General features: G+C 51.4%; 1 long non-coding RNA gene across 1 annotated transcript; it reads right to left on the bottom strand.

Annotated features, from left to right (window-relative positions):
- Positions 1 to 5,890: 5,890 nt before the first annotated feature.
- Positions 5,891 to 7,981, bottom strand: LOC107113800. Its single transcript, XR_001482621.1, has 3 exons — positions 7,881 to 7,981; positions 7,615 to 7,676; positions 5,891 to 6,497 (listed from the first exon to the last, which is right to left on the bottom strand). It is a non-coding gene; the product is annotated as an uncharacterized LOC107113800 (long non-coding RNA).
- Positions 7,982 to 8,060: the final 79 nt, after the last annotated feature.

Below are 8,060 nucleotides of genomic sequence, written 5' to 3'. Positions count from 1 at the left end.
GCCAGCAACAATAGTTCGTCAGGCCTGTAACAAGCTGCCAACCCCCCCCCCCAACAAAATAATTGTCCCCGCTGACCCCTCTCTTGTGCCAAAGGCTCTGGCTGGTGGCATTTCCTAGTCCCAACAGCATTCAGACCCCAGCTCAGTATGACAAGGGTCCTGGCCGTCCCCTCTGCCTCAAGCCCTCAGCCACTCCTCCTCCTCCTCCTCCAGAATTCAGGAAGCCCGTTCCACTCTCCCCCACCTGCCAGAGGAGCAACATCTGGAGTGTCCCCTCGTAGAGCGCAACTGCCCAGGTTCCACCCCAAGTGCTCCCCAACCAGCATTCCCAGCCACGACAAAGTGCCATAGGAGGAACTGACAGTCGCTCATGCTCTCCCCTCCCATACACACACACACACACACTGCCAGCTGGAGCCTGGAGGCTGCTGGGCCACTCCAAGGCACGCGCACCAGCATCTACTGTCTTCCAGTAATCCAGCTCTTCCAGCCCGGGGACACAGCTCAGAGTGTTGCATGGTGGGGCGGGAGGGGTAAGCACCACCTGAGGACTGTGGGAGGAGAGTGCAGAGGAGCGTGGGGAGGGCAAGGGAGAAGCTGCAGCTGGGCCCTCCCTCGGCTTCCGCGGGGAATTGGCAGTGGGGTGGGAGGGGACGGTGGCACTGCTCAGTGAGGTCCTTTTCAATAAAAGACTCTTCCGGCAAAAGCAATGCCACAGCCTGTGCTCTCCTATTTCGCCCCCCCCCCCACAATAGTCTTGAGTAGGCAGGGGGGGAAGGTCGCATCACGCGTGTGTCTGACACACCTGACCACCGGCGTTGGTTTGGTGGGTGGCGTTTCTTTCAGAAAAGTAAGTGGGTAGTCCTCACAGATGATGTTTTGAACACACTACCAAGAGTCCTTTTAGAAGAAAGAAGAGATTGGATTTATACCCCGCCCTTCACTACCCAAAGGAGTCTCAGAGCACCTTACAAACGCCTTTCCCTTCCCCTCCCCACAACAGACACCATGTGAGGTGGGTGGGGCTGAGAGAGCTCTTGACAGAAACTGCTCTTTTTCAAGAACAGCTCTTATCAGAACTACGGCTTACCCAAGGTCATCCAGCCAGGTGCAAATGGAGGAGTGGGGAATCAAACCCGGTTCTCCCAGATTAGAGTCCGCTCACTTAACCACTACACCAAACAGCTGGGAGCTACACACATGCCTCGTCTGCTCCCCCCTCCCACGGGTTGCCAGCTCCAAGTTGAGAAATACCTGGCTATTTGGGGGTGGAGCCTAAGGGGGTGGGGTTTGAGAGGGGAGGGACTTAAATGGGGTATAATGTTATAGAATCCACCTTCCAAAGCGGCCATTTTCTTCAGGAGAACTGATTTCTGCCACCTAGAGATTAGTTGTGATCCCAGGAGATCTCCAGCCACTACCTGGAGGTTGGAAACCCTAGCCCCACCCCAGTGGTGTCTGTGTCAGGGTCCCTGAATACATTTCCACCGCTGTAAGTGGACAGCCTGTGCCTCTCCTCCCAACATTTACCTGTCAGAGTTGGATTATGTTAGCAAAATACCAGAATCCGTGTTGTTACAATCCCCACGGAACATAAGAACATTCACTCTGCATTCATTTAAATCATCTGACAACAGAACTGGGGATTCTCAGCCCTGCACGGAGGGCCTTGGAAGGTACCGGAAGGGAATGGGCTGGGTGTCCGTGCACTCCAGGGACCCAGGCTGGGTGAAGCCCTTGAGGCCTATCATTGTCAGTCATTAGGGCTATCAAGCCCATTGCTTACTCCGACTGGTGGCTATTCTCCAATGCCTCATACAGAGAAAAGGTCTTTCCTAACCCTGGCTGCCTTCTGCTTGTTAACTCTGCTCCACTGTTGAGCCGTGGCCTTCTTAAAACTGCACCTCAGTGGGATGTTGCCAGTCTGCCATTTCCTCTCCCCTACTGAGCCCCCTCATGGATCACTGCCTTGTCGTGGCGAGGGGGCTTGCGCAGTTCAATGAAGCTGTGGGCTATGCCGTGAAGGGCCACCCAAGACGGACAGGCCACAGCAGAGAACTCAGACCAAGCGTGATCCACCTGGAGAAGGAAATGGCAACCCACTCCAGTATTTTTGCCAAGAAAACCCCATGGACAGTATCAAAAGGCTAAAAGATATGACGCTGGAAGATGAGCCCCTCATGTCGGAAGGTGTCCAATATGCTACTGAGGAAGAGCAGAGGGCAAGTACAAGTAACCCCAGAAAGAGTGAAGCGGCTGGGCCAAAGCCGAAAGGACCCTCAGTTGTGGATGTGTCTGATGGTGAAAGGAAAGTCCGATGCTGCAAAGAACAATACTACATAGGAACCTGGAATGTAAGATCTATGAATCAAGGTAAGCTTGACGTGGTCAAAAATGAGATGGCAAGACTGAACATCGATATCCTAGGAATCAGTGAACTAAAGTGGACAGGAATGGGCGAATTTAACTCAGAAGACCATTATATCTACTACTGTGGCCAGGAATCTCGTAGAAAAAATGGTGTGGCCTTTATAGTCAACAAGAGAGTGCAAAAGGCAGTACTGGGATACAATCTCAAAAATGACAGAATGATTTCTGTCCGATTCCAAGGCAAACCATTCAACATCACAGTAATCCAAGTCTATGCCCCAACCACTGATGCAGAAGAGGCTGAAGTGGACCGGTTCTATGAAGACCTACAACACCTCCTAGAACTAACACCAAAAAATGATGTCCTCATCATCATAGGGGACTGGAATGCTAAAGTAGGAAGTCAAAAGGTAACTGGAATAACAGACAAGTTTGGCCTTGGAAAGCAAAATGAAGCAGGGCAAAGGTTAACAGAGTTTTGTCAAGAGAACACACTGGTCATAGCGAACACCCTTTTCCAACAACCTAAGAGGCGACTCTACACATGGACATCACCAGATGGGCAACACCGAAATCAGATTGACTATATAATTTGCAGTCAAAGATGGAGAAGCTCTATCCAGTCAGTAAAAACAAGACCTGGAGCTGACTGTGGTTCAGATCATGAGCTACTCATTGCAAAATTCAGACTTAAACTGAAGAAAATCGGGAAAACCACGAGGCCATTCAGGTTTGACCTAGATCGCATCCCTGATGAATATACAGTAGAGGTGAAGAATAGATTCAAGGGTCTGGATTTGATAGATAGAGTGCCTGAAGAACTATGGACAGAGGTTCGTGACATCGTACAGGAGGCAGCAATCACCACCATCCCAAAGAAAAAGAAATGTAAGAAAGCAAAGTGGCTTTCTGATGAGGCTTTACAAATAGCAGAGGAAAGAAGGAAAGCGAAAGGCAAAGGCGAAAAGGAAAGATTTACCCAACTGAACGCAGATTTCCAGAGAACAGCAAGGAGAGATAAGGAGGCCTTCCTGAATGAACAGTGCAAAGTAATAGAAGAAAACAATAGAATGGGAAGGACTAGAGATCTCTTCAAGAAAGTTGGAGAAATCAAGGGAGCGTTCCATGCAAAGCTGGCCATGATAAAGGACAAAAACGGTAGGGACCTAACAGAAGCAGAAGAGATTAGGAAAAGATGGCAAGAATACACAGAAGAACTATACAAGAAAGACCTCGATGTCCTTGACAACCACGACGGTATAATCACTGACCTCGAGCCAGACATCCTGGAATGTGAAGTTAAATGGGCCTTAGAAAGCATTGCTAACAACAAAGCTAGTGGAGGTGATGGTATTCCAGCTGAGCTATTCAAAGTCTTAGAAGATGATGCTGTTAAAGTGCTGCACTCCATTTGCCAGCAAATTTGGAAAACGCAACAGTGGCCACAGGATTGGAAAAGATCAGTATACATTCCAATCCCAAAGAAGGGCAATGCCAAGGAATGTTCAAACTATCGCACAATTGCACTCATATCACACGCTAGCAAGGTCATGCTCAAGATCCTACAAGCTAGGCTTCAACAGTACGTGGATAGAGAACTACCAGAAGTACAAGCTGGGTTTCGAAGAGGTAGAGGAACTAGAGATCAAATTGCCAACATTCGCTGGATTATGGAGAAAGCAAGAGAGTACCAGAAAAATATCTACTTCTGCTTCATTGACTATGCTAAAGCTTTTGACTGTGTGGATCACAACAAACTATGGCAGGTCCTTAAAGAGATGGGAGTACCAGACCACCTCACATGTCTCTTGAGAAACCTGTATAAGGGCCAAGAAGCGACAGTTAGAACCGGATATGGAACAACTGATTGGTTCAGCATAGGAAAAGGAGTACGACAAGGATGTATATTGTCGCCTTGCTTATTTAATATATATGCAGAGTACATCATGCGAAATGCTGGCCTGGATGAATCACAAGCGGGAATTAAGATTGCTGGGGAAAAGATCAACAACCTCAGATATGCAGATGATACCACTCTAATGGCTGAAAGTGAAAAGGATCTAAAGAGCCTCTTGCTCAGAGTAAAAGAGGAGAGCGCAAAAGTGGGCTTGAAGCTCAACATCAAAAAAACTAAGATCATGGCATCCGGCCCCATCACTCCTTGGCAAATAGAAGGGGAAGTCGTGGAAGTAGTGACAGACTTCACGTTCCTGGGATCCCAGATCACCACAGACTGTGACTGCAGCCATGAAATTAAAAGACGCCTGCTCCTTGGGAGGAAAGCGATGGCGAACCTAAACAGCATGATAAAAAGTAGAGACATCACCCTGCCAACAAAAGTCCGCATGGTCAAAGCAATGGTATTCCCAGTAGTCATGTATGGCTGTGAGAGTTGGACTATAAGGAAGGCCGAGCGCCGAAGAATAGATTCTTTTGAACTATGGTGCTGGAGAAGACTCTTGAGAGTCCCTTGGACTGCAAGAAGAACAAATCAGTCAATCCTCAAAGAAATCAACCCTGACTGTTCCCTGGAAGGCCAGATAATGAAACTGAAGCTCAAATACTTTGGCCACCAAATGAGAAGGGAGCACTCACTGGAAAAGACCCTGATGCTGGGAAAGATTGAAGGTCAAAGAAGACGGGGACGGCAAAGGATGAGATGGTTAGACAGTGTCAGCGATGCAACGAACATGAAATTGAGCCAACTTCGGAGGACGGCGGAAGACAGGAGAGCCTGGCGGGAGATTGTCCATGGGGTCGCGAAGAGTCGGACTCGACTGTGCGACTGAACAACAACAACAACAACTGAGCCCCACAGTGCCCTAAATCCTGGGGCCCTGCACCCGTGAGGGAGATCACTCCTGCAACGCCCACAGAACCAACCCTCAGGAATCCTCTCCCCCTTTCACATTCCCCCAGTCCCATGGCTAGCTCACAAGCGTCCTCCGGGCTCCCCTCCCTAGCGACGTCTGCCAAATGTGGAAGGAATGAACGGGGGAGATGGAGGCCTGTCTTTTCCGGGGGCCCGGATTCCAAGTGTGCCACCCTTCCCCACATGGCCAGACCTGACTTGTTCGCTTCCTCCTTTGGACCACTCTGCTCTCATTGGCACCACTCACTGGCACTCCCCTCCACTCTGAAAGCCTTGGGACACAATGTGCCACCCTGCCCCAGCACTGCCAGGCCGGCAGCTTCCCACGGACCAGTCGGCCAGGAGTAGAGAACCTCACACTACCACTCCTGGTCCAGCAGAAGCAAAAAAGGAGGAGAGGAGAGATGAGTTTGCGCCAGGCTGGGACATGCCTGGGAAGGAGGGAGAAGCCACACAAACCAGTCCGGCTGGAAACTGAGTCCCAAGAGCTGGGCTTCGGTATGTTGACCTCTGCTCACACCGACTGATCTGGACTGGGGGGGCTGCAAGGAGGGGCACCAAAGTACAACAGTACAAATCGTTTATTTCCCTTTAGAAAAGGACATGAAAAACTAACATCTTTTGCTACAAAGCTGTGATTTGGCAGTGATGAGAGACAAGGGGAAGGGCATAGGGGGGGATTTGCTGCCTTCGCACCAGACCATGCGGAGAGCTGGCAGCAGAGGCCAGACTTCCTCTGTACCCCTGCAACACACAGCTCCCCTCCAAGGAGCAGGGGGAAAATGGGATTGGAACTAGTTTCCCTGCATAGTAGCACACCTGGCCAGAGGCGGGATGCCCCTCTTGGCCTGCAGGGGTGTGGCCTTCAAACAAGGCCCAGCACCATTACCGGATACACCCACGGGAGGTCCCAGAACACCCCCTGCTGCAGACAGAACGTGGAGCAGTCCCCCCTCAGGTGACTCAGGCCAAGCGACGGGAGCACTGCTGGTGACCCTAAGGCTAATTGAGGCTCGGAGTTAAGTAAGGTGATGCCGGCCAATCAGGGAGCTGCGCCTGGAGGGCTGAGGAAGATTGGCTGGTCCTTTGTGTGCTACAAACAAGTGGTGCTGGAGATGGCGAGAATGGCAGCGTCCGAGGCGAACTTAGAAAAGCGTCCCTGGAGGCAGATGGCTGTTGGGGCGACCGCTTCCCATGGCTGCCTCCGACTGGAACTGTGTGACTGGGGAGCTCCCAAATGCAAGGCACCCCTCATCTGAAACACAGACGGATAAGAGCACAGGTGCTGAGGAGAGTGAGGCATGCTGGGATGGGGTGGGATGGGGGAGTGGGAAAGAGGGTGCTGAGAGATGGAAAGCGGGAAGATCAAGCAAGGGGAACCAGAGAGCTCTTTTACCTGTTGTGGGCTGGCCAGCCTCCTCTGTGCAGCTTGGTGCAGAAAAAAAGAGAGACCTGTCAAAGCAGCAGAGGGCCCCCACAACCCAACAGAGATGCCAAGGAGCCGGGTGGCCTCTCATTCATGCCACAGTCCTGCAATCACAACTGAGCACCATCCCTGCCAACTTCCAAAGGGGAAGCCAGCGTGGTGTAGTGGTTAAGAGCGGTAGACTCTAATCTGGAGAATAAGAGTTGGATTTATACCCTGCCCTTTACTTGGCATCTCAGAGCGGCTTACAATCTCCTTCCATTCCTCTCAACAGACACCCTGTGAGGTAGGTGGGTCTGACAGAGCTCTGAGATAACTGCTCCTGAGAGAACAGCTCTGAGAAAAATGTGACTGGCCCCAGGTCACCCAGCTGGCTGCATGTGGAGGAGTGGGGAATCAAACCCAGTTCTCCAGATCAGAGTCCGCCAAACCAGTACACCAAACTGATTCCTGACTTCTCCACTTGAAGCCTGCTGGGTGACCTTGGGCCAGACCCAGTCCTCTCAGAACTCTCTCAGCCCCACCTACCTCACAAGGTGCCTGTTATGGGGAGAGGAAGGGAAGGTGATTGTAAGCCACTTTGAGACTTAAGGGTAGAGAAAAGCGGGACATAAAAACCAATTCTTCTTCTACGACTATTTGATAGTTATAACTTATAACCCACCTTTCTTCCCAGTGGGGACCCAAAGCAGCTTACAACATTGTCCTCCCTTCTTCCTTTTCATCCTCACAACAACCACCCTGTGAGGTAGGTTAGGCAGAGGGAGAGGGGGAGAGAGGGAGAGAGGGAGGGAGAGAGGGGGGAGAGAGGGGGGAGAGAGGGGGAGAGACAGAGAGGGAGGGAGGAAGAGGGGGAGAGAGACAGACAGACAGACAGACAGACACAGACTGGCCAAAGGCCTCCCAAGCAAACTTGCATGGCAGAGTGCTGAGGCCTCTCACCTACCCAGAACAGGATTCGTGGAGATCGCCTTCTTCCTCCTCCTCCTCCTCCTCATCATCATCATCCTAGCACCATAAAAAAGCACATGGCTGCAGGTAAAGCCCCAAGGCTCCTCCCTAAGGCCTTGGGCATTCACCACCTACATGGCCAGGGAGGAGGGAGGTATCAGACCACGGAGCCCCCTCACTCCCACCTTCTAGGAGGCAGCAGGGCCCTCCTGCCATCACAGAGTTGAATACAAAGGGGGAGGCCCAGGCCCAATTCCATACCTCAAAGTTTGCCTTGAAGGGGGGGCTACCCATGGGTGACCTGACTGGCTGGCAAGTGCTTTCCATGGGGCACAGCGTACTCAGCGGGTGCTCCTGCCTGGAACCTGGAACGAAATCAGGGTAGGGAGTAAAAAAAATCCTTCTCAGTGCTTGTGAGGTAGCCGACAACTCATGACTGAT

Source organism: Gekko japonicus, unplaced genomic scaffold (assembly GCF_001447785.1).
Source record: "Gekko japonicus isolate JY-2015 unplaced genomic scaffold, Gekko_japonicus_V1.1 scaffold63, whole genome shotgun sequence".
Lineage (NCBI taxonomy): Eukaryota > Metazoa > Chordata > Lepidosauria > Squamata > Gekkonidae > Gekko > Gekko japonicus.
This window is presented reverse-complemented; position numbering and strand designations above follow the sequence as displayed.